Raw genomic sequence first — 27973 nt, forward strand, 5'->3', positions numbered from 1 at the left:
TGAAATGAAAAAGAGAACTCCACAAATTTCAGCCATGACATAGATCATTTCTTTTCAGAATAGCTGACTGTCAAGTTTATGGTAATACCTATCAATTCAATCTCTTCTGAAAGACACTTATGGAGAATGATTTAAATCTTGATTTTAAATCATATGCTGTCCCATAAGAGGTATATTTGTGTGATGGGCAAGTTACATGTCTATGGGACTTCTCTGCCTAATACTGCATCCTGTCAGTCCTTGAATTTGATAAACAATGAACATTGTCTGCTCTCAGGTATTTATATAAGTCTGACTGATTTCAAAAACTGGCACAGAATGTAGTGAATTTTTTGAAAATATATAAAAGTAGTCTTCTGATATTTTTATGTCAGTGAATTAACATACATAGAGCAGACAAAGTTGTACTTTAAAGTAGCGTCTATGGACAGCCAAATAAATGGAGGATCTGGAACATACTATTTTTTTTCTCTAAATTACTTGCTGATTTCTTTTTGTTGTGCTTTACTTCACAAATTTAGTGTTTACATAGTTGGTAAAAACAAATGTGTTTTAATATTGGATTAAAAATCAGTACCTTTCTGTAATCCCTAAGCATGAGTAACTATTTAAAATCTGTTAATATTCAGTTTGTTCCAAGTGATACAGATAATTCTTGTCCCAACAACCTACAGTTTTCCTTTTTTTCCACACCACACCTTCCATATGAGACCACAGATTTGGGTTTGTGGTGTCTCAGGGCAGGGAGCAGCATGCAGAGAGGAGCAATCAGCATTTTGTTTAGTAAACAAACAAACAAACAAACAAAAAACTCTTTAAATGAAGATTAAGGTTAAAAAAAATCTTGAAGTATATATATAGAGAAAAATAGAAAAAAAAATCAACACAATCACAAATTATAAAGCTACACAACCCATTCACGCTGTGTAAAACTTGATGCATGATTGCATGCATGCTGGATCTGCAGGGCATTTTAAAAGTGCTGTTTTTCTGAGTAGATACTAGGGGACAGTTTAGCAAGTGTAAGTATGAGAGTTTTCAGTTTGATCTCTGTCTTCTCAGGGTTTCCCAGCTCATGCATTGTTGTTTTGTTTTGTGTTTTTGTATTTTTTCTGCTATTGCTCTGAGCTGTGTTGCTGATGATAGCATCAAATCTGAGGCCTATTTAAGTTGTTTCAGTTTAAATGGTTAAAAGAAAATAATTTCCAGTTATGTAATTATTGTCACTCTAAATAGCTGCATCACTGTGATTTGCTTTATAACTACTGTCACTTTTCAGTGACTACCAGGCCTTCAAACACCGGTAGTCTGGCTGAGAGCCATCATTAGCAAATCAAAGCAAATGTAGTTGTGCGTGTGTGTGGTTTTTTTCTTAGCTCTTAGAGTTCCCTGTGCTGCTGCTACTACCTTCTTAGCTTTTGACTGCTGCCAAACCGTCACTCTGCCTAGTAACAGACATTGTCTTGGCTCAACACTGAGATTTCTTGTAAGTATTTTCCTGATGCTAGGGAAAGAACAGCAGCGACTGCAATGGTTTTATATAGCCTGCAAGAAAGCCCAGCAGCAAAGCCATGATTCAGGTGAGTTTCTGTGAGTCATGCTCTCGAGGGGCTGCCCTCATCCCTGTTCCCTGGATTTCTCCTTGGGAGCCTTCCTCTCTCAGGTGCTGTCTCATCCTCAGGTGAGGAACCAGAAGAGCAGGAACCACAGCAGATTTGCCCTCAGCAAATGCTGCTGTTTCCCACTAGAATATAGCTGTTGTCTGTTAGATTTCTTTGACTATGTTTCGCTAGCAATGTCAGGGGTCAAAGTGAAGTCAAAAAAATGAAAAATAATCTTTACATAGATCAGAAAGGGTATTGAGTTAAAGACAAGCAATTTTCTTACAAATTTATTTTTGTCCTTATTTAGTAGGAATCTTCAACAAGGAAACATTATGATTAAGAGTTCTTGAAGTGAGATGTATGAGATCTGATTTAATAACTTCTTCACCAGAAACTTGGGGAAATGAGTCAGATGCTTTGGGCCACAGCTCGCAGTCTGTTGAATGAGGACGAAATAGTCTCTTTCTTTTGCCTTTTTCTCAGCTGCGTAGACTGTAAGCCCCTTGGGTTGCAGGTGGTGCTCTGCAAAGCATAGGTCCTTGTTTCAGTTTCAGGACTGAATTCATTAGAAGGGTCAGGAAGAAGAGGAACAGTTATTAAGCAGATTAAATGTTGTAGAAGTGTCAATCACTGAAAGGGTGAAAGATTTCTAGTAGCCAGTTGTAACTGAAGAAACAAGGGGAAGAAGAGCATGTTTCTGTGCAATCATACCCTCTCATTAACTCGGTAATAATTATATCTTTGGCTAGTGAACTACTTGTATTTCAGACTTGGATTTTATTTAGCTGAGGCTACAGTCATTATCAAGAGTATCTCCTCTCTCTCATGCTTACTTTTTAAGTTCACTGTAGTAATAATTATAAAACAGGTTTAATTTTAGCATCCTTCTATGGCCTTCATGAACTAAGATCATTAAAATTTGTGTCACTACCTTATTTCCTACTGTAAATGCTGACATCTGGAGTGTGTAGATCACCAATGTGTTTAGTTTCTAAATTGCTTGGAACATACGGTGCTGTGGTTAGAGACAGAGATGCCAAAAAAAATAAAAATCTGATATTTTGGGACAACATATAAACCCCAAACCCAGTTCAGGGCATGATTCACTGTAACAGAAGATAAAAAATTGCATTTGCAATAAAACACTAGTTTTGCTTTGATTTTATTTTTTTTTTTCCAATTTTGTTGTCCCCAGATGCCCTCTACAAATAGTGTATAGGAATTAAAGTGTCTTATTCTGGAAAACTGAATAAGTTTCTTTGTAGTGTGGGACAGAGTTGAAGAATCTGGAACTTTATTAATTGAGGTGGTACTCATTTAAAAAAAGAAAAAGTAGATAAATTTCTTATATATTCTGGGAGAAGAAGGCAAAAGAAGGTGCAAAATAAGTAAAGTAAAAATAGTCTAGCAAGTAGAAAGCTAATCAGAAAGGGAAGAACTGAAAAAGATAAGGTCAGAGGTTAAGAAGAGAGCAAATAAGTGACTGTGGACTACTTCAAGCTCCAGCTTTACAGGGTCTTGTGCATTGGATCCAGTCTTGCAAACAAATGTAGAACAGGTAGCTGTACTGTATTTTAAAAGCTTTCAAATGTAAAATGAGTATGAAAAGAATAATAATAATAAAATAATAATAATAATAAATTATCACTTAACCACAGATTTACTTTCAGCAATTTTATTAATGCAGCCAAAAGTTCTAAACACAAATAACATTTGATATTTATGGATTTTCCAGTAAGAAAATATCATCACAACAATATTTTAGAAGACTTCATATGAAAAGCTATAATGTTATATACATTTAAGTCTTTTAGCCATGAAATATGCTTTTTGACAATAAAAATGCCTCCCTTCTGAGTCCCACAAAAATGGCCTTACAAAAGATAATGTAATTATAGAGTATTTTTATTAAAGACTTTGGAATTGTAAAGTCACCTGCTCTAGCTATGTTACTAATTTAAGGCTTTGGGGAAGCACCCTAAAACACTCTTAACCTCACAACAGTTAATTAAAGATGTTATTTATTTTGAGATGCTAAAAGAGGTGATCAGCATTGCTTGGCTTCCTCAGCAAATTCTCCAGGGAAGAAAATGCACAGGGCTACATATACAGTATATTCTCTGCCTACATACCCTGCTTATATAAAGCTACGTACAAATCTAAGTCATCAGTAACACACAAAACATGCCTTCCTTTCTCCCCAGCACATGGGATCTGCAACAACTTCTTCTGAGGTGGGTCCCAGCACAGTACTTAAACGCTGAACTTGAGGTGCAGGAGCACTGCTGTAAGGCAGCATTACACAGCTTTTTTTTAGTGTGCTAACATTGAAAGAGGCCATTTGTAATGCTGAGTCACATTTGCACAAATGAGTCCCTTTGGTTTTAACAGGCGTGTGATTGTGAGAAAAGCATGACACAGGGGAAGTAATTGAGCACCTGTAGCTGGCAGGTTGTGAAAATCCCATTTTCTATTCATGACATTTGTAACTGGATTAAACTATTTTCATGTTTGGCTAGATGAATACGATGGAAAGATTAACCATGACATTCCAAATAAGCAAGCAGAGTCATCCAATATTGGGTCTGTTTGGGGCAAAACGTAAAAAGTATGCAGAACTCATCGGGCTCAGCAGAAAGAGGAAGAACTGGAATTATGTGATGGTGGGACTTTGTTCCTTTAACTGGTGTAACCAGACACAATGTAACAGTGATAGGATATCCTCCAGCTGCCCTGGAAAATTAGAATAGAGGATTTTATTATACAGGGACTGCACAATAGTGAATTTGTTGTTCATGCTACCATTTGTTTCCTTTGTTCACAGAACACTGCAACATACTTGTGGACAGATTAACACTACAAATAACTTGCTCTGTCTTAAGCTGCTGGGGAAGCAATGGCTGCTGTGTGTTCTTCACACAGATTTCATGTTCTAACAAAGCACTTTTTTTTTTTTTTTAACAACAAATTAACATTTATAGCCACAATGAACATGCGTAATAACTTAGATACATATTTTCAGAACAGCACCCAAGAGTGCCCTACTAACTGCCTGACTGGGGGGAGCAAGAGGATTCCCATCTCATACCTAACATACTGCTTAAGAAATGATGCTTTATTGTCTCTTACATGGTTCATTTGAAGAAGAAAAAAAATGCTTACTTGGCAGAGATACAGCAAATCTAAATGACCTCCATTATTATTGCCTACATTGCTAAAATGAAATGTTTTCATTTATCTCAGTATTTTCCAGTGAATATCATGCAATTACTACAATTTGCCACTATAAACAAACTATATGGCTGGTTAAATTGGCTCAGCGAACAGGAAATGGAGGTGTCTGTTAGCAAATGCTTGATTTTTGCTAGTAATCTCAGATGTCAAAGTAAAGTCAAAAAAAAAAAATCTGTACATAGATCAGAAAAGGTATTAAGTTAAAGACAAAGAGGAAAGACAGAACCTATAGCAACACTTGAGTTGGTAATGAGTATAGCTGAGTAGAAAACTCATGGGAAATTAATAAACAATTGTTCCTGAGACAGAAAGTCCCATCTTGCCCCTGGCAAGTCCACTTTGTCTTTATAGATAGCATCCAAAGGATGTGGGTCATACATAGCAGTCTAGTTAAGCAGTCTCTAATTCTAAGCATCTTAAATTTGGTCACATCAGAGTCTGAATTAAGATGCATTGTGAGGATTTCAGTGACTCCACTGGAGCAAGACTACTGAGAAACAATCAGACAGTAGTTGTTCCCTGTCAAATTTACACTGGAGTGAAGAATAAACCTGGGCATTCCTTGGGTCGTTGGCCATCCATTACTTTCAATATGCCTATTCAATAGAAATTCCAAAATTGAGTCCCCAGCTGGTAAGGGCTAGTGGGGAATGGAAAGGTGGTCTCTTATTTACTGACATAAATTGAGCAGAAGGGAGACCACACCCTGGGATTAAAAATGATCTTGTACTGTTTCTTTGTCATGAGTAGAACAAATTATCAAATTCATGGGATTTATTTCATTTGTCATGTCCTGTTCCCTACTGTGTTGTTTCAGATAGCTCAACAAGGAATTTTAATACAGTCTCAATGTGAGATGTAGAATGGTAGTTAAAAAATAACTTCTTCAATGGAGTTCAAAGGACAAGGCACCTACAATTTTTTCCTCCATTAGACTGCTTTCTTCCAGAGATTGCTTTTAGAGATAAACAAAATTGTCATATTCTAAATAGCTGCAGTCAAACTTTTTTTTCTCCTGAAATACTTAATTAGATTTTTAGATAAAAAAGCTTGGTAAATTCTCAGCACTGTCAGGTTCATTTACAGGGATGCTAGCTATGTCATATTGTCTGTGGTCTCTATTTTGGAACAGCACTAATGCTGAAATCAAGCCAGCTAGCAAGCAGCTCAAGAACACAAAAACTAGCTTTTGGAAGAGATGGCAAACTTCTGTCTGTTTGCAGCTGGTCAGTAAGCTCTTCCTAAAGGCAGAATGGTGAGTGAAGCGTTCCTAGATGTCCCAATGCATGAGCAATGCAGAAGAAAACAGACGCTCCGGGCTGTCAGACCCAATGACCCACCATTTCCTATTCACAGGACTGAGCCATGTTAGTGGTAGCCAATAAAATCCAGAAGCAAGACAGGTAAAAAGAGTGTCTGACTATTTTGAGGGAGAATCTGTGGCTTGAATAATGGAGCACAAGTATTATAGCTTTCACACCACTAAGTGTGTCACCAAATTTTTGTAGCTGAGTATCTGTGCTTTGCTCTACATCCCAGTGTGGGGTGTTTTCTGTGGGCTACACTGCAATGACAGCACGAAATGTAACTTCTGCTGGGACTGGTGCAGGCTCTGTTCTCTGCTGGGCTAGCACTGCAACTTTCAGCGTGCTCTTACAATCTTGTTCTACAGCTATCAACAAAAGCACAAAGAAAGCTAATGAAGTATCTGCTAGACTGGGTATGTGCCACATAGCTGATATTATAGTGATTTTGCTAAAGTTTTCCATTCGGATGGCAAACAGTATCTCAGAGTTGAGCTAAGAAAAAAAAGAGCAATATTGTGCCAATTTTTTGTTGTGCACATGGCTATACCTAGGCCTTTTTGCTGTTTGTGAATTATTCCTATTTTGCCTGTCCAAAACTCAAAAATGGAATTTTAGCTGTAATACTTTGTACATGGGACAGGCAATGCACCGGCAGTCCCGATCTCTTCAGTTTACTTTATCTTTTACTGTTTACCTGAAGTGGTGATCAGTATTCTGTGTCAGGCCAACCATTAATTTTCTCACAGAAAATATAGATCAGGCCTTTCAAGGAGCAAATGAAACAAGCTGATCCTTGCCAGCCTTGATGGGTTTTGCTTAATTGGACCTGGCAAACTCACAACAAACACTGTGATGTGGACTTAATATAACACCTACTCTTTTAAAACCTTGTCTGTAGCACAGTTAGCATAGCATGCAAAAAGTTCTGTTTTCTACATTGAAGTGCTGCAATAATTTATTCTAGAGATTTACAAAGAAATAAAATGTTTTGCTGAAAAAAAAAAACTCAGACTAAGTTTTTATTTAGCTTTTTCAGTCTGTTAATAAATATGGAGCTACTGGGAACAATTTGTTTTGTAAAAAAACCTGCATTTAACCTCAAATAACCATTAGTGACCACAGAGCCTTTTGGGGCCTAGTTATTTGGGACCTTTAACACCTAGGAGAAGGATGTGGATGATGTTATTTGTTTTGCACTATAGGCAGAGACTGCACAGGGATACCTTTACATCATGTCAACTCTGTACAGAAACAGTTACTTTGTCATTTTTTCTATTGTTTGTCTATTTATAAAGCTGTAATATCCTTGTTCTTGAGCCTCTTGAGTTACTGTAGTTAAAAGGGGAAAGCTTTCCTGAGCAGGTTGTTAATATTTCTTTGTAATATGTATAGTATTTTCCTGATCTAGCATACATTGGAAGAAAAATGGCATTTCGATATTTTAAAACTTAAAATTTCTTTGATTTTCAGATTCTCCAATCATTTAAACTGATACAACTTCGCTGACTTCTCTGAAATTTAACCATTTTACCCCAGCAGAACATGTGGCCCAACAATCACAGCACAGCCACTCTACCATGGGGTGAATCTAATGTCTGCCAGGACAGAGACCATTACCCATGCTTTGTGTTGTAGTTGTCACATATACCTTGTCTAAGTGATTATGGGACTTCAGGCTAATAGTTTTAAAAATGTTCTTGTTGGTGACGTACTTTGTCTTGCCAGCTCTCACATCCTTACACTACTACATCCAAGTACTAGATAATTTTCTTAAAATCTTTCCCCAAACCCTGGCTAACATCTGCAGGTAGAAACTACTTAACACTAATCTGCTTTGACAGGAGGACTGTATCAAGCACAGTCATTAAGTAATTTGGTGGAAATGAGAGGAAAAAATAGCATCCTAAGGAAGGCAAGTAACCCCTCCCTGAAAATGTGCAGGGGCTTGCAATGGTAAGAGCACTCCATTATACAAGTTTCAGGTTAAGTAAGGTGATTACAAGGGGGCCAAACCCAGAGAAATTTGACTTAAATGCACTGGGCTGTGTTTCAGGGTAAAGGGATCATGGGAAGCAGGTACTTACTTATAGCTGTAGTTTTCAGTGAAGAATCCTTAGCAAAAAGAGTTGTAAGCACTGATCCAGTTTTCTAGGGTATTTTAAGGAAGGGAGTAAGGATTCCCTCAGTGTCTTTTTTTTTTTTTTAAATTGTAAGTCTTGCCGAGTTTCTCTTACATCTCTGCTCCTTAATAATGTTCTTTGAATCAGTTTAACCCCCTGCTTACAAATGGAGACACATGAGCACTTCTTATCAAGAACACAGATAATATAATTTATATCCATAAAGAGCTGAAATGTAGTTTTATGTTTTGTTTCATACTGCTTTCAGTAGCTTTCCAATGAACCTGGCCATTGTTTTTGCCAGTTGGTGCCTGTCAGAAAGGTTACAACAGTCTGCAAAAATCTGGATACCGCTTTACGGGATGGAGATAGCTGGATTAGTGAACGTGGGATTCACTGTACAATAAGCACCTTTGTTTAGAGCCTTTGCAAAGTCTGGAAGTGCTGGCAATGTGCCTGGTTCAATGTAGCTATTAGAGTCTTTTCATTGACTTTAATTGGAGCTGGATTAGGGCCTAATCATTGCAAAAATCTTCATCCTGCAACGAGCAATGGTCACATTTGACCTCAAAACTTCAATAACAGCCATTGGTAGGGGAAAACTAGAACATAAAAGAAAGAAAAATAATATTTTCCTGCCAAACAGGGAATGATAGATAACTATATGTAGTATGATGACCATACGCCTCAAATTTGTCTTGAATTCCCTACAGTTTTTTCTACTTATGATCTGTCCAATTTTGATTTTTGGCAGCTGCCAGCGCACAATGAAGAGAAGGCTGTTTGTCTGCCTTTAGCTGGTGTGGGATTTGTTGTTGGCAAGCACAGATGACAAACACTTCAGTTCTGTGACCAAATGTCTTTGCCTTTGTTTTTATTAGACTGTGGGATGTTTTGCCTGATATGAAGCAAGATATTTTTGACAACTTATTGCAGTGTAATAAATGAATAAAATATCAAAGAATAGCATCTTATGTGTGTGCATGTATATACATGTATATTTTTATGCATAAAAGCATGATATATTACTTTCTTTTTTTAGGATAGATTTTACAGTTAACAAAGCCAATACTATCTCATTATTACAGCTTTGCAGGGCTAGGGAGTAGTGACTGTCCATCTCTGTCTCTTGTTCTTTGCCTTCAATTTCTTTATATTATCTATGTACTACAGATGAGAGGTCCCATGCTTCATGTCCTACGAAAGTCCAAATGAGTATGTGAAGTGCAGTAAAAGCCCGGCTGAATTGAGCCAGCCGGATTAGTAATGCAGGAAACACCAAATGTTGTAAGAATATTAATATTGTTATAAGGGATTTCTGTCTAAAGCTTATTCTTATTTTTAGAGAAATAACTTTTGACAAGATGATTTAGAGAAGTGTGTTTTGTTTTGGGGTGTTTGATGTTTTGGGTTTTCTTTTGGTAATGTATTGTAGGAGTTGTTGCTTTTTGCTGCATTCTAAACATCTGCTATTTGGGAGGCATGGGAAGAAAATCTCTGTTACTTTTACTCTACCTACCAGTATGAGATATGAGGATCATTTCATAAGAAGTGTAACTACAGGTTACTAAAACTGATAACATCTTTTTCACCCTATCTGTTTGCTGTCTTTAATAATAATATTGTGGAAAGATTTCATTAAAGGAAGAAGGTTCCTTAGCAGCTCTTGATCATGTTTTTCTTAAGCACTGAAGATTTTTATTCCTGGCATACAAGATGCTAGTTTGTTGTTATTCTTTCAATTTATAAGGGCATTATTATTTGCATGCAATCAAATGTGTCAGACAATTGGAAAAACTTCAACATGGCAACAATATTGTTAAGCCTGGCAACTTATACATAAAACAGTTTACTCGGTGCTCTGCTAGCAAGAAATTGAAGTTGTTGCAAAGAAAATCTTTTTTTTTTTGTCCTTCTCTCCAAGGCAAGTAATTTCAAGCTAATCTCTTTGATTCACTTTCTGATGGACAAATGTGTCAAAACTACTGGAAGCAAATGCTGTAGGGCTTGTGTTTTAAGAGTCTCTTGATTCATTTATGTACTTAAAAGTTTTCTATTTTTATTCATGGTGAGCGTACTTCACCACCCCTGTCACATCAGCTCAGAGACTGAATTGAACTTTTCCCCTTTAACAATTTTACCTTCTGAAATATCTGTAAGGCATATTAGCTTGTTCTTTTTTAAATCCCTACTGGATGTATAACTGCACATTCAGTTTAATTCACTATGACTATAGTACTTCTTTGTTATCCTCAAAATGGTGTACTGCTACCTACACCAGATAAAACTCCATTGCCATTAGGATGATGGAGACAAAATTTTGACATCTGTGCTCCTCTGCCTTCCTCGCTTTTTTTTTCCTGTTGTGTTTATACACAGTCAATCAGATTCAAAATGTGTGCCTGTTCTTCTTGTGCTCTTGCTTCATGTGTTTTTTTTTACTTTATGTGCAAAAAAACTACCTGGAAAATTGATATTTTCTAATTCAGGCCACATTTTTAGGTGTCTAAATAAGTTAGTGACAAAATTCCTTGCCCTACTTTCAAAAGGAAAAGGGAGGGCAGGGGAGGGAACGGCAAAGCAAGGCAAGGCAAAAAGGCAAAATGTGGCCTAATAATGATATATGCCTCTGAAGAATACACAAAACTTATTTTAATATCAAACTTCTATTAGAGGTGGCAAAAATACCTATTGGCTTCAAGGAAAGTTTGCAAAGACCCTTGTAATGGGTACTAAGAATCTATAGTGAGGAAAAAGTGGGGGTAGGGGCAGATGAAGAGTCCAGTTGGAAGAAATTACATGAATTATTCTGGAGATGGAGGAGGAGGATTGTTTGAAGGAGACCTCAAGCAGTAAATCATAGAAAAGAAGGCTGTGGGACAAGAGAAGTTGAGAAAATTGCAGCCATTTCTCATCTTAAAGCCCAGGTGATTCTCTTGCCTAAAAAAAAAAAAAAAAAAAAAAAAATAGCCTTGGAGAAGTAAGGGATTAAACAGTTGGGCAAATCATGTACAAGGAAGTCTCAAGCCCTGTTCAGACCTGGGCTTTTTCAAAGCTCTAAAAGCCGAGGGTAGAAAAATTAAGGAAGTGGCTGACAGGAACTGTCATGCCATGGGAGGCGTGGCTGGAAAGCACAGCGCTACAGAAAACCATTATTCAGGCTTGGGGGCTTGGGATGGGGAGCCTGAGGGCCACAGAGGGCAGAAGGAAGTTCAGGCCCACAGAAAAATACATGACAAAGAGAAGAACTGAAGATCAGTCCCAAGAAGAGCTATGGATGTAAGGGAACTGATTCACATAAGTCAAAAGAATTTTGCCAGAAGAGAACATTGTTTTAACAGTTTCTGTTGTGAGGGGATTACCCCAGAAGTGGGGGGGGGGGGGGGGGGGGGGGGGAGTCGGGGTACCTGCAGGACTATTATAGCTCTTTGAAGAACTTTGGGGTGTTTTAAAGCCCTACAAATTCTGAACAGAGGCTCATTCAAAATACAAAATGCGCCATACCTCCCTGTTGCTTGCTCTTGATTTGGGTATATGTAGCAGTTTCTCCTCTTTCTCCATCACTTCATTTCTTGGTAATATGTTTGCAGTGCAGATGTTGAAGATGGCAAACAGCTTCCCAGAATTAATGGGACTCGATAGCAATGTAATAAATGCCTGTCTCACACACCAGCGGGAAGCATCCCTTCTGTTTGCCCTACAGCTTTGACTTTCAGCTATGTGTGTGGAAGATGATACATTCCGATATAAGTGCAATTTCCTTATGGATCATTTAGTACTATGTTCAAAAAGGCATTGCTAGGCTTTTAACTTTCAAAATCAGTGAACATATGGGAATTTGGGGTAATAAATATGCCCTGTGCCATAATGTGCATTACCTTTTCCATAGTTATATAAATTCCCTCAAAACAATTTTTATTCAGTTGTGCACCCATCAGGTTTTGGACTGACTTGGTCTCTCCAGGCCAATGAGATGAACATCATATATCAACTCCGCTTTTCCATTCACCATTAAAAACAAAATTCAGATAGAGAATTTTGTTTTGTTGATGTAATAATTTCATATGACAGCGGAGGCTTCTTGCTTTATTTGTTAACTACAGTAAAATAAACATTTTTATTTGGAAATCTGCAGTATTAATCTAGCTTGCAATACAGCATGGTAAATATGTGCTTATTTCTTTTCTGAGAAAATGTCTGTCTGTCATCCTGCTTCCAGTGCACATGGAAAAATCACACCAACTTCGAAGAGTTTGTACTACAGTTTCTTAAAATCTTAAACAGTACAGAGAGATAGTAAAAAAAAAAAAAAAAAAGTCTATTCAACTATATTTTCAAGGGGATGTTTTGAAACCAACCTACAGTTTTTCATGCCTAGTAAGCTACATGAACATCATAAAATAAGCGCGCACAAACAGAACAGGTGCCAGCAAACTGAAGCAGACCACTATATTGGCATTTGCAAAATGATGCAGTGCATCTTTTTTTTTTTTCTCCTATAGCACTCTATGACAGCTGTTTTGGGCATCTCTAAGCCCTTTGCAATCTTCCCAGAGCCAGCTCAAGACTTCTCAACTTGAATTTTGCTTCATCACAAGGTCAGGATCTAGGGCTGGGGTTGCAGTGCTGCTGCTGCCACAGGAGGGAAAATAACGTGAGGGAGAAGCACAGAACTGAGATGAGGGGTACCCTGGGGCATCGGGCTCCCTGCTGCAGTGTGTTGGGGCCACCTTGGGCCCTGGCAGCAGCAGGAGGCATTCTGGCACATGGCAGAGAGCAGGGCCGTGACCTTCGGCGAGCCCTCACAGCCAGGTACACAAGGTGCTGCCTGCTGCACCCAGAGCCAATGCCATGAACATCCTTTAGCTGGCAAATGGTGATGGGTGATTATTTGCCATCTTCTGACATCCCATCATGCAACAGAATCACTGTCTTGCTGCTTAATAGGTAGCTTTTGGCAGCTAGTCAGTCCAGATGTCAGTCACAGCAGTGAATTTCTCCAGTAACTGTACCCAGATGTTAGCTTTTTAAAGTTTTCTTATTCCTCCTTTTTAACGTTTTTGTTTAGTTCCACTGCTGCCATTGCTGACAAATGCAGTCCTGCCGGCAGCCTAGCACGAGGACTTCAGTACTGCTGTGGCAGTACTTTGTCTTTCTGAATGTCCTTCCTTCAGTCGTATACAATGAAGAATTTGTGCCTTGTCTTGCTGAGGTTAAACTCATAAATTCTTCAGGAGTAGAAGAGAGCAGGACCCTTGCAGGGCTATCAAAGGGCAGTTCCCGCCTTCCCCCCGATGCTTCTCTTATAACAACTATTCATCATTATAACAAAAGGCAGAATATATTCCTGTAGATATTCTAACTGCAAACCACGGTTTAAAAATTGAGAAGGCAGTGACTAGAGCAGCAAACAGGTAATGCTGTAATCACCTTCAGACCTTTTTACAGCTACTCAGAAACTCGACATGTGCTACAACACATTTTTTCTCTCAACCTGCAGATTTGACTCCAGTCTCCTCCAGTCTGGTCTCCAGTTGTTTGCTAGCTGTCAATAACAAATAATTTCCCTTCCATCTGCCAATCACTGCAGTCACCTGGAATTTTCAGCTACAGTTTTTGACTGCAGAGGTGGGAAGAAGACATGCTGGAGAATAACATGCTATGTTCTTCAAATCCCAGGGGAACTACTTCAAAAATACCAACTTTTCCCTTTTCCTTTCTAAAATTCTCAAGTTGTGGGTGTGAAAATGTATGGTGTGGTGCTGTATTGAATCATGCTGGAATAACATCATTCAGCATGCCCTTAAATCCTCGGTTTCTGTGGCTGAAAATAATAAAATCTCATTCCTTTAAATGAGACTAGTCTATATTTGTACCAGAAGTGCTCTAAAGGTGAGGAAGCTAGGAGCCTGACAACTGCATGTGTGCTTACCATGTTCCAGTGGGAAGTGATCGGGTGTTCCCTAAAAAGAATGCAAAGAACTAAAAAGGGACATTTCAGGGAAAGATTCTTTCCCCACCTCCCACCCCCGCCTCCCCACCCAAAAAAAATCTGAAACTAGGAAACTAAATGCAAAGAATGTATTAGAATAGGATAAACCTATGCAAATGTATTATGTAGCTGAGTCAAGGACTAGCAGGGCCATGATTGTAAACAAAATATATATTTATATATATATATATATATATATTTTGTTTTGCAACAACTAGTTGGTACTTCTTGTACAGATTTTGAACTCCATTTAAACAGCTGATCAATAGAACAATCCTTTGCTTTGTGCAAAGTAAAAATATATATATATATTCAAGCTACTACACTCAATTCTTACATAAGTCTACACATCTATATATGCCAGTGTTATCTCCCTAGCTTTTAGCTATAGGTGAGCATTATCTTTTTGACAGTAAATGTTGTGACAGAATGAGTTCTTGGCTGATGTTCTGATTGCAGGCCATATCAGTAATAATAAATACACAGTACTCTCTTGCAGCTGTTTTCTTATGGGTGTTCAAATATCTCTAAGTGCTTTGATTTCTCACCTGTTTGGATTTTGCATAGTTGATTTTGAGGGTATTTGGAAAAGGAAAAGTGCTTTAAAAGGATGTCTACTGAACAGTAATGTGTCTTGGTGTTACTCAGGGCATTTCAGATTCCAGTTAGCAGTTAGTAAATGTGCAGGTGATTCCTCTTTTAACAGAGTAGGTTTTTAAGAACCACTGCCAAGTTCTGCTCATGCATTCTGCTGGTTATAGTACTATGCAAACCACAAAATTACCAGCCATGGTTTGGGTAGAGAAAACTACCTGAAAATTTTAACTTCTCTAAAGGAAATGTGTTAAACTCTGCCTAGTCCTATTCACTTTTTTCCTGCCTGTTTAATCCAATGAAAGGTACTTTCCAGCAATTCATGTTTCTGTTTTCTAATAACTTTTAGACTGATAATATAATGAGGGTCTCTATGTATTTCCCTTGCTTGCTGAGGTATTCTCACATTCTGTCACAGGCTCTAATAAGTGAGAGGTGTGATTGATTATACAGCCAATATTCAAAGTCAAAGCAATAGGTAGATAATAAATTATCTTTCTGGCCAAGCTGATGGAGCTTTAAACTTTTCCCCAAATCCAGAGTCAACAGCTAATAGGAACAGTACAGTTAATTTGTATAACTCCTCAATACACATGGTGCGTATTATCACAAATCACAATATTAATTCAGAATTGTTTCATTCTCTGTAAAATATAACATCCTTGTGATCTCTGGTAGAAGAAAAGACTCTAAAACACTGTACTGGAAAATGAACAGCTGCAGCAAATTGATAGGATATTAGATAGGCAGACTGTAATTTGCTAAAAGTTTGCCAACAATGCATCACCTTACTTGTATTAAAATAGTCTGTGAATCCTTTTGAAGGAACAAACAAACAGCTTCCACTTCATCATAAATATATATATATATATATATATTAGGGATGTGGAGGTGGTAACATTGGCAAAAGTAATATTTATTTTTGTTGGAATCTTCCCAACATACCCTGACAAAGGACTGACTAAGGATAATATCTAATGGTTCAATGTTAATTCACAGAAAAAAAATACTGTACTACTGTGGCTTCCAGAAGTGCCGTGGGTTCTGTATGTGGTGTTGAAAGTACAGCCCCCTACGCAGCTTGAAAGAAGTGATGTTAAAAAGCAGGACAAGCAGTGGTATACAGGCAAAAACAGAGGTTGTAAAATTCCAAGTAAACTCTTCTGGGTAAACATTACATAGCTAAATTCTGAGTTGTCAGATCCCCACTATTTTCTGCAGAGACACTAGGAACTGAGATGAGACCTACTTAGTATAGGAGAAGAGCTTATTTTTGTTACGGCAATAGGCAGGCATAGCTGCAATATGATAATAAGGGGGTTACGATTTATAATCTGTAGAATTACGTTTATTGACTCATGCTGTGATGCCCACAGGACAAGGAACTTGTGGCTGGCAAAATTGAATGCCTTATTTCTTTTTTTCAGAAGAACTGAGTTATAATGAAAAGAGTTAGGTAAGGAAACAGAATGATGAGCTACCATAAAACACACACAATTAAGTGAGCTTGTGGAAGTAGGAGCCTGGCTCTCAGCTGCTGTGGAGCAAGTTTTGTAGATACCAGTTTCTTTAGCCCAGACCTCATTGTTATCTTTATTTGTAGTACCATACCAGTGAACATAATCCTCTCCAATAGCAAAGTATAAGGCAATATCTGCCAGCAATGGCTTTCTCCTTAACCTTATTTGTTACCCAGTGTTTACCACTAAGCATACTTTTTAGATGGTACAGCTCTACAACCCAATACCAATTTTAACCCTTGTCACACTTAACAGCCCATGGATATTTACAGGCCCTATAACTGAGAGGTGTTTAGTGCTGCTATATTTAGCATTCCCTGACATACCTTCTCAGAAGCTACTGCTAGAAATCCTCACCCTAGCCATAACTCCACATCAGGCCCTCCCCAAACAATCCAGGAGGTCTCCACCACATTGAGATGGTTAGAGCCCTATAGCTATCTATTCCACTATATAAAAAAGGAAAGACATTTACCTTTGTCTACACTAGTTTTCATGCACGTCTTGCCTTCTTTGAACTCTGCAGCATTTCAGTAACTGCTTCTCTGTAACCCTAAAACGATTAATTATTCTGTCCTGAGGAATTGCCTTAACACCACTGAACACAACCCCTCTGTGCCTCAATACTAAATGTAAATTTTTGTCCCTGCAATCATCAGCCCATTATCCTTATGCAGAATATGATTTTGCAGGGTTTACTAATTGTCAGAACAACAGGTGTGTTCAAGAGAAGAAGGTTTTATTAGTTGAAGTTGGTGGGGTTTACGGTGTAGGGTTAGTACTAGATTTACACTAGGTTTGGGCAACTGAGGGCATAGAAAATGGGAATGATTGTCTACAGTCCTGCAGTTACCACAGCTCCTATCACAACTATCCTAACTAAATTCTAGGCCAGAGACCTCTATGTAAAACATTTTCCCTTGGTAACACCTCGCAATAACTCGATGTATCTTCATTGATCCTGAGGCTCAATTGTCTTGAACTGCAATTCCAACACTAACTGTAGGTCTTTTACAACCCTGGCTGTTAAAAGTTATCTCTAGTCGCTTGCTTCTGCACATACCAACCATTCTGCTAACATGATGAACAGCCTTGCAAAGCTTTCATTCACGATGACTGATAAGTACAAAGAGCAAGGGCTTTGTTAGTTGTGGAGTGAGAATTATTTAGTGATATGAATAAACTTGGAATTAGGAGTAGGTTTAGGAAATTGGAAGGCTGAGGACTTGTGATATTTCTGAATGCAACTAAGTCTAACATTTGCTGCAGTAACGCAACTGCAATTTCTTATGCCAGGAGGACTTAAACTTAATTTTGTGTCTAGTAGTGTTCCTGTTGGTTTATGCTGCACTGTTAGTACAAAGCGAAATCAGTCATGTCAGTCAGCTGTAGCTGAAATAAAGGATTTAAGACTGGGCCAGTTACGTGCTTAAGAAAATAGAGCCAAGTTTCACTAGATTCATCTTTCTGAGAAGTGAAGCTAATGTTTTCTACCTTATATTCCTTCAGTTTAGTTACAGAAACACATGCTGATCATCATGATGCATACTTGCTTGTCTTTCATCCTGATTTCTTCCTCTATACTAGGGTAATAGCAGAGGAGATAAGTTTGCAAATGTGGAAGATCAAAGCATTGGATGTGTGATGAATTATTTTTATGCCCAAGAGACAAATGGGGAAATTTTTATCAGAAAGTAATTATAGCTCTATATTGTAAGCACCTTAACTTCTGACTTGTAGCTAGTTGTATAATCTGGGGGGACATATGCAGTGGAATCTTGAGGATGACAATCTCCAGCTGCAACTTCTTTCACCTCTTATGTAGTTCCCAGTTCAACATAGAATGAGAAGAATGTAGTCACAAGGAGCAGTTCCTTATGCGAAGGAAGGTAGTTCTTGAAAGAGATGACTGAACTTACTTAGTTGGAGAGAGTTGCCTTGTCCTGACTAATATTATTTGGGCAATGTGGCCTCATTCTTTCATTTCTGGTGGAGGAAGACAATAGCAATTTAAATTATGAATTACTGTAGTGATAACTGACCAAGTGAGCCTGACCTAGCTACAAATGGGCATAGACAAAGGAGATGTCTACCACCTCTAGTCAACAGCCTCCCAAAGCATCTGCCTATGTCTTCTGCCAGTTCTACTAACAGGTCATTTGCATAAGAAAGAAAAAGAAAGAATGAAAGAAAGAAAAAAGGAAAGAAAAAGAAAGCCCCATTCCTTGAAGGACTTCATTTAAGTTATTTCTGTTGTATTCAGAGAGTTAGTTGGCTTGTATGTTCTTAACATGAGTCATTTAATCCAAAAATAGGATTTGCACACACATTTAGCAAATCTGCTAACGGCCCACATTAGTTCTGCACTCAGTCGTGTTTGCAACAATGCCTTCTGGGTGCATATCCCTGCTTTCTTGAAATCCATTTTGATCTTTCCTATTTTCCACTTGTTCATATCTTTTCTGTTCAGTTGATTAAACAGACATATTTAGTCATGTACTTCAGTTTTAGTATTGAGGTGACAGGGAAAGGTCACCTAGATTTTCTGATACATATCAGTTTTTCATCTGTGATATCTTCATAACATGACATGAAAATTAAGTAAAAGATCTTCTCTGAAACTCTGATGGAGACTTATGCTTCCTTGGAATATTGGAAAAATAGGATTTAATCGTCCAAAACCTTCTTTGAAAAGCTGCAGGTAAGTGTACCTGTGATAAATCAGTCCAGGTACAAGAAGTAATGTGAAATATAATCATTTGAAGACTAGAAACCCAAATCCATTTATATATATCTTATAATCCTAAGGGAGAATACAGGACTTCCTAAAATAGTATAATTTGAAACAGACGTTTTTGATGCCCTTCTGGTTTTGTTTTGTTTTGTAGATACAATAGATTCAAACCCAGCAGTCATTAACTGTAGCATATAAAATAGTATATGATAAAAAATGCTGAACTGCCAGTCATTTAAATTGTCACCTGTTTTTTTCTAGAGGTGTGCATCTTGTTTTCTGATTGATACAGAAGCTGGAGGGAGTTAAGAGTTTTTTCATTATTGCTGTTTTTTTGAAAAAGCTGTTTTTGAAATGTTAGTTGTGGTGTTCAGTTGCCACATCAATTAGAAGCATTCAGTTTCCAAATAAGAGCTGCACACTTGGGATCAGATCCGTACAGGTCAAGAAAGTGATGGACTGTGTTCACTGAGCCATAAGATAAGGAGATCCTTTGATACGTACGGAAAGCATGAGCCCTGATCCATTAGCAGAAACCATTAGCATAAATACTCTGCCAGGTCATTGACATCTGCAGAGTCAGATCCCCCTGTGGGACTAGATATTCAGCACTTAGATCTTGCTAGTAGTCTATCACATGATAATGAAATAATCAGAAAAAAAAATACACACCAAGGAATTCTTGAGTTAACATACTACTGAAATAAAATGAAAACTGTACACAGCTCCTTATAGTTTGATACATGTTGTATAGTGGATTGTTTTAATGTTCTAAGCTCCAAGCTTTAATTCACATTCAGACTGATCCAAAGATTTAAATGTGAGTAGAGCATGTCCAGCTGAGCTCATAATGCTCTTAATGTAAATTATGCACACAGGAGTTGCCAGAAACCAGCTTCCCTAATCCCATGCTCTAACCTTTATTGACTGGATTACATCTCATCTCAGTAAGGTTTTTGTATGCTTCTTGACAAGGGTGGTTCAAAACCATCCGCTAAAGTGTTCTGGGTTACATCTACCTTTCCTAAAAGGGGACAGAGGTGCAGGAGACTCGAAACTCCCTAAATTAGCTTTGATGTCAAAGAGTTTGTCTGATCAGTAATTTTAGTGAGAAACCCAGAGGTAAAAGCTAGTCTTTATTGAAAGAGGGGAAAGAAGGAGGCAGGAAGTTCGGGCATCTTTAATTTTGATTTTTTAATTGTCAATTACTTTTCTTTGAATGCATCATCGGAAGGCCATCTGTATCATGAGGCCATTGTAGGAATTGTAAATTTTTCAGGTGTAGGGAGCAAATCACGACTCTCACAGGCTGTGAGTTCTCATACACTTTAAATGAAACAGCTGCAACATCTAGATATTGGGTAGAGGTGTTGGGGTATGAATTTCATGTGCTTTTAGCCTGGCACAAATAAAGCCAGCCACATCATCAGCACATATGTCTTACCTTAAAATCATATTTTGCTGCATACCGATTTATGGTATTGGGTCTGATATGTCCTATTGCAGAGTAGTTTCTGGGAATTAGCTGGAGTATGTGTTTTAGCAGAATTAATCTTAACCTAAGTGCCCTGATTTGACAACTTAACAACTGTGGAGAAAGAGATAAACTTTACAACTGTCTTTATCCTACTAATTCAGGCCAGTGTTATTAATAAGGTGTGTGAGATTTACAGGAAGATCTCAGGAGGCAGATTTAAGTTTAACAGCCAGGAAAACTAAATTTTGTTTGCCCTAGATGCAAGGCAGAGAATGCTAGCATTTTTGTCTTACTTTCCAGTAAGCTACTTTTACAAATAACACTGTAAATTTTACACCAGGGCTTCAATTACTGAAGGTTTTAGTCACCTGAATGGAAAAAAATGCAAAGAAATTTGCATGCAGTTAAATACATTAAACATTTCTTTAAAACAAAGAAATAAAATGTCTTACAAAAAATAATCCAAGATCCTCCATGAGTAAAATGTATATCTCACAGATATTATAAGAAATATAAACAGGGAAAAGAAACTCATAATTCTTATCCAGGGATAAGTATGCAACCATCAATAGAATCTTATAGTTTTCAGTTTTTGTGATATTTATATAATACCTTTCCCTCTGCCATTTCAAAGTGCTTTCTTTATGTTTTGTGGCGACCTTTGTGCAATAATATTATTCTCATCTCAGCAATGAAAATGCAAAAGTAGCAGTAAGTGACACCCAAAAAGCAAGTGCCACACTCAGAATAGAACTAATTCCTACCTCCTTGCACCAGCTTTTATATGCGTGCTCTTTCCTGGAAGTGCCTATTCAAGCATGCCTTTTTCATTCTATTCTGAAATATTTTAAAAATATTCTGCCTACATAAGAAAACAACAGCCTATGAACACCAAGTTTTTCTCTGTCAATTCCAGAATTCAGCAGTGTTGCTTCTTCACATCCACATTAGCACACTTTTAAATATACAGGAAAATGGCTTTCTATTTGGCAAGATGTGCCAGATACCAGAATACATTTTTCATTTATTTTGGTTGTCATAACACTTGGCATGGTTGATGGCATAATAACTTGGGGTCTTTCTGATTTCCGTGGAAATGTCACCACGAGCCCAGTACAAAAATCAAGATATGATCATTTCTTCTCTTGGAAAATTCACAGCAAGGTGGAGATACACAACATATTAAAAATATAAATTTATGCAGTACTCTCTAAAGAAGGAGCTTGCTCCTACAATCCCATGGCATCTAAAATTTCTTTGCAAAAGTCTCCTGAAGTTACTGTGAAGTGTTTGCCTGACACGACCCTGTTTTGTTTGTGAGATCACAGCTCACAAATAAAGAAGCTATTGCAGCTTTAGGCACTGATCCTATCACTCCAGTACTTTAGAAGAAGGCAGTATATAATTGCTCTTGAAATGCTGCCCTAAAGTGTTATTACTACTAATATATTCTACAATGCTGGAAGTAATTATAAAAAAAGATGATGAAAAATGTTAAGAGAGTATAGAGCATAATTTTACTCACAAATTGTGTTGATGATTTCTATCACCAACTCATCTAACTAGCGACTCATGACATCACCAGACTTTAACCATTTAGTACTTGCTACAAACAGATGTGGCTGTGCCTCACTTTCCTTTTGTAAAAAGTAAGCCATTGGGCAATTTATGCTCACAAAAGAATTAGTAATTAGATTAATTAATATTGGCTAGGAATTCAGATACTGCAATGTGAGTAGAAAAGTCCATGTGGAAATGAAAAATTTCATCTTCAGAATGTAGTTTGCATCTACTTGAGGCCTGGGGCTGCACGTTGAACCAAATGTTGAAAAATCCTTAGGCAGTAAGCATCATCCATGCTGAGAGTCTCATGACTGAGTCCGGAGTCTAGAGAAAAAATTAATATATGATCTTGCAATTAGACTGTAGAATAATTAACATACGCATGGGAAGGATAAATTCAAATACAGGTAATCTTAATTCATTTTTTTTCTCTAGTTAATTTTGCAGCCTTTATATTCTTTCACCGTAGGTTTTCTTTCACTGTAGGTTTTCTCTGTGATATATCGTATAGAGGAAAGTGCAGTACAATTAGTTGATTTAGTCTTCTCTATTAAATAATCTGTATAATCTGTAAAAAAAAAAGGAATGCAATAGCCCATTTACTATTCTACAACTATTGAGCCATCTTTCAATCAAAAATAACTTCTCAGTCACTTAACAAAAAAAAAAAAGTCAGAATCTTCCACCATATCTGCCAGGTGTCCAACTCTCTTAAGTATATGCTTGAACTTTGAAATTCTCTGTGCATAAGCCATGAATTATTTGTAGTTCATAAGTAAGAACATATCTGTTAAAAATATAGATATGCTAGGTTATTGCCTTACAACGCTGTTGATCTTTAACTTGGTTTCAGCAGAATTATAATCTGTAGATCAGCTAGGAATTAGTTGTGTTGTAACTGGACTAGAGGATAATCCTTAAGATGTATTATTTGTTATATAGACCTCCCAGCTGGAAGCTCCATCCAAGCTCAGAACTTCATTTATGAAGTAAGACAGGACACATCAACTTTCAGGTACAGTTCATACTTTGCCTTTCCCAGGACATACTGTAACATATAGCTCATTTCACTAAGAAGCAGATTTGTGAATACGCCTTTGCAGGTAAAATAAGGAAACACACAAATACACACATTAATAGGGAAGTATATACCTACGCTGGTATCAAAAATCAGTATGTGTTATCCTTATCTTCTAGTAGGCCTTCATTCAATGAAACTGCATTGTGAAATACCCCAGAGCTATGTATTCAGTAAGAAACAAGCAATTGTATTTCTCAGTCATTAACTTTAATTTTATGCTTAGTTCTCAGATAGTTTCCCTGTGTTTCCTAGAGATCCAATCCTGCTGTTCATGCCCATGCGCAAGCCTTGTTAACATTTCTCTTCAAACACTGCTGGGACAAAGCATCTGTGCTGATACTACATAGCATAAATTCAACAAACAGGCTTGACAGTAAAAGTGAATGCTCCGAGCTACCCAAAACTATTGTCATAATGCTGACATTGTCAGTTATCATATATACAGTTCATATATACATATATCATATATACATTTATATCATATATACAGTTATCCTTGGTGAGCAGGGGCAGAGGTGGATCCAATTCTACCTGCTCAGAAGTGAATTGCAAAACACATAGAAAGAGGTTTGTTCATTTGTATCATTATTACAAAGATGACACACTGATTTTGAAGATTCCTTTTTTTTTTATTTTTTTTTTCCCTGCATGCTTTAAATATGGATATTGTTGATTTTAGCTGCTCTCATTTTCCTGGTCACCTTTTTCTATTTTTGCAGGACTGGAAACATGAGTCCAGTGAAGCTGTAATTTCAGCTTTCATTCCTGGCTAGCTCAGGTCAGAGAGAGAATGATCTGGGGTTTTCTTTTCATTGAAGACCTCAATATGTCTCACAGAAGACAACAGCAAATCTTCCATTGAATCCAGTTATTCAAGATCAGGTTCAAAATTGGAAAATTCAGCAGATATGCACCAGTAATGAGAGGAGAATCCAGCCAATCAAGCATACAGCTTTGATGCTTTTATTTCTGTTAATCTATTCAAAAGTAAGCACTGTGCTGATTCATGTTCATGGTTAAGAAAGCATTTATTTAATAGTTTCAAAAATTTTGAAAATATACTATAATAAAATGTGAAATTTAAGACCTAGAACGTACTATCACAAAAAGAAGTAAATAGTCTTAATAGCAATTATGAAGGGATTTCCTTTCCAATGAGTGACAACTTTTATAAAGAAACACAAAGAATATATATATTTTTAATTACAGTTCTTTGTTCAATAAGTTCAGACAAATGGCTTTTGTTTGTTTGTTTGTTGTTTGGTTTTGATTTGGGTTTAAACTTCAGATGATCCAAGGTGTATGACTCAACCATAAAGTTAAATAAACCCCGTACTGTTCTTTTGATACTGCATTACAGTCAGAGCTGAGAAAATAAATCAATTTGGTTTTTGCTAATTCCTTGTTTTTCACATTGAAAATTCTGTAACATTTTTCTTGAAAGTCTGTCATTTCATAGAAGTATTTTCAAATATTTATTTGAAGTAGTTGTTAATATTTGAGGTATTTGGGTTGTTACTGTACACAAAGGCTACTTAGAATGGTGCTCCTTCTGCTCCTTCTTCCCAGTTTTGCATTAGATTCCTGAACTACAAGCTAAAGAATTGATGTAATGTCAACAAGTGAAGTCACTCTTTAAGGATGAAGTTCAGGAAAGTATATGTACATGAACCTCATTTGCCTCGTGCTGCAGAAGATCTTGCACTTGTATTTTGCTTCAGACAATAATATAATGATAAATAAGACCTACAGAATTCTCAAATATATACATAATCATTGGGAAAATACAGTTGATGAGAAGTCTCATAAAAAATTAAGGCAAATATTGACGGAAAAATATTGTGCTATCTGCCAAGCTGTCATTGTGCTGTAAAATCAATATTCTGTAATGGCAGCCCAATCAATCAGCCAAATTTAACTGTAACGCAAACTTTATCCTTCACACAAACCTCCTTGAAAACTCTGGGTAAACTTACCTGGTCTTAATCTGGGATTTGTAGCAAACCCAATCCCAATCCAGATTCAAAGTACATTATATATAATTCGGAGATTTATAAGCAAAGAGTGGAACTGAAGTGAGTAGGATTTTATTTTTGTCTAAACTATAAAAGTGAAAAACTTGGCCAATTTCCCCTAGTAGATAAGACAATCTTTCTTACCATGTATTGGTGTGGAAGAATAGCTAACCAAAAAATATACCAAAATTGCTCTCAGCTTCATTTAGAATTACAAATATTTATTGTAATTCTTTATTTATTACTACTCTTTATTTATTACATATTCTTTATTTATTGCTGTGAAATTACTGAAAGGAGAAAATATGATATGGCCAGAGCCTGAGTTAGGACTATAGTCTATGTTAGTCCTTTGTGCTGTTGTCCTAGATATATAAATAATGCATCTTGTTGGACAGACTCGATTTACAGTTAGTTCTAAATGTGACAGCAACTGATCATCAGGCAAGTATTTAGTAGTTAGACAGAAACACCTAATTCATGTAAGAGAATGTCAGATTATTTCTTCCTCTTGTCACTAACACATTATTTAACAAAGGTTTATTCCTATTCTTAGCCATATGACTGGTTTTGCAATTAAGGTCTTTGTTTAATTTCTTTAAACCATCATTACTGTTTATACATCTTCTGCAATTCCATTTTTAAATGTAATTGCTTCTAAATCTCAGAGGATATTAATAGCTGCCTGAACTGATGTTTTAATACTAAGAACTGTGATTTAAAATACTAAAGCAAAAATTGAACAAAGCAAACTAGACAGAATTCTAATCATGTTCTGGCAGCTGATCCTTTCTATTTGCTATCTGTAGCACTTCTTTTGGTGTCTGAGATTCAGTTCTAGCGGTGGGTTTAGAGTTGCATAAGACTACAATATGTGTCTTTACAGTGGTGATGTGAAAACTTAACTAAGTCATTCCCCCATTAGAAACCACTGTTCCTTAATGTTTACTTAGAACGAGGACAGAGTTTACCCATACTATTGGAAATTGGATTGCATATTCCTGGCCATCTCACATACTGTTCCAAAGTACTCCTCCAGCTGGGGATGCTGTCACTGAGCTTGTATCTAAATCTGTAGACAGTTCCTTTCAACAGGAATTTAATTAATAATTCCTTCAGTGTCTATTGCACCTCTGTTGTTCACATCTCCTAAAATGGCAGTGGAAGGTTCATTCTTCCTTCACCGAGAAGTCCAATTTTCTGTTTTCTTCACAAATATATATTTGAAATAACAGTCTTTAACTTAGAGAATGTCTGTAAAGTGTTTCAGAAACAGATTAGAACAATTTTTTATTACAGAGAAATGACATCCTCTCCAGCCTTTTTTTTAAACATTTTCTTTCTGGCTGCATGAATGTCAGATATGCAGGAACGAACCCTCTTTATTTAGTGTATATGCTTATTCTCTCCTGTCAGAACATTTCTTAGAGCGCAGTTCCTGCTCTTTTAAGACACTCATGACAGTTATGATTGTATGGATATACTAGCATAATCTCTTCACAGAACTAATGTTGATACAGGCAAGGATATATCATCAATGATGCTTTAATAGCAGCATGACCCAAGCAATCTTTTCCACACTCTAGCTACTGAAACTTTCAGATTACGAGGAATTTTAGCAGCGCACTTCATTGCATCTTTTCCTCAGTGTCTCACAATCAGTCAGTAAGCATAAAGCTCTGGGGGTTTTATGTTGTACAGAGAGTCCCAATCTTTCTTGATTGATTTTTCCGCCTTTTACTGTTCCACATAAAAGTGTCTGTCATTCATATATATGTATGTGTGTGCATAACATGATTGAAATGATTCTGAGAGGCATCTTCTTAAAAGTTTCAAGCAAAGTAATCTGAAGCGGTAATGTTTTACCATGCAGTAATCTCAAAAGCTTTTTGCAACTCAGCTCCACCTGTTCTACTACAAAAATTTTGCTGCTCTCTGACCGATCAGAAGAAAAGGCATTTCTGTGTTCACTGCCTTATCCAAATTTCCCTAAATAGTTCCATTTTTCTTTTTCAGACATCATCTCATGCTCACTGGCAAACATAACTATGCCAAACAAGAGCCGCATGTGGAACAGCTCAAGAGAAGGTGGAGAGGTAGCAATAAAATGAACACTCCCTGGCCACAGATGAGAGCAATCTCAGTTGCTCCTAATTATGCTTGGCTGCCTATGGTTTGAATGAGTCATTTCAGCAAACAGCGATCAACACTGGAGTACTTCAGCTTCTGCCCTTTCCCTGAGACAAATTCTCTTCTTCGAATTCCAAAAAGCCTGATGTAAAATAATTACATCTTCACTCTGGCACCTGTGAGCTTACGCAAAGAGTTTCTGCAATAGCTGAGTCACAAGTTCTACTCTTTAATACCTTAATTTTTTTTAACTAGTCTTTTGCCTTCAGTCTACAATGACTTTCACTCTTATATCTGTCCTGTCACTGCTGCTCCCTTTTATGTTTCCTGTTCTTGAAGATATTCCGTGCAGCCCTTGAGAGACCTGTCTCTTCCAGTTCCATCACAACAATCTGCTCACTTCTTTTTTTCTTGAATGATGCTTTTCTTCTGCATGGTCATTTTCTGATCTCCTGACTGTCGGTTTGGAATACAAACGCATTTTCCTTGTAGCGCTCTTTCTTTTCTTGTTATATTTCCCAGTCGTTCATAGTTTTCCATGTTCAGGGACCTGACTCAGCAATTTACATCACACACCTATTGTCCGGCAGTCCTTCTAATTA

General features: G+C 37.1%; 1 long non-coding RNA gene across 2 annotated transcripts; it reads left to right on the forward strand.

Moving 5' to 3' along the window:
- The first annotated feature begins 1440 nt into the window (after positions 1 to 1440).
- On the forward strand, positions 1441 to 27973 carry LOC310887064. Of its 2 annotated transcripts, XR_014575639.1 has the most exons (4): positions 1441 to 1580; positions 23088 to 23160; positions 23946 to 24213; positions 27258 to 27973. It is a non-coding gene; the product is annotated as an uncharacterized lncRNA (long non-coding RNA). The 2 variants fall into 2 exon arrangements; XR_014575640.1 differs by lacking the exon at positions 23946 to 24213.

The sequence above is a fragment of the Anser anser genome (genome assembly GCF_964211835.1).
Source record: "Anser anser genome assembly, chromosome: 1".
In the NCBI taxonomy this organism is placed as follows: domain Eukaryota; kingdom Metazoa; phylum Chordata; class Aves; order Anseriformes; family Anatidae; genus Anser; species Anser anser.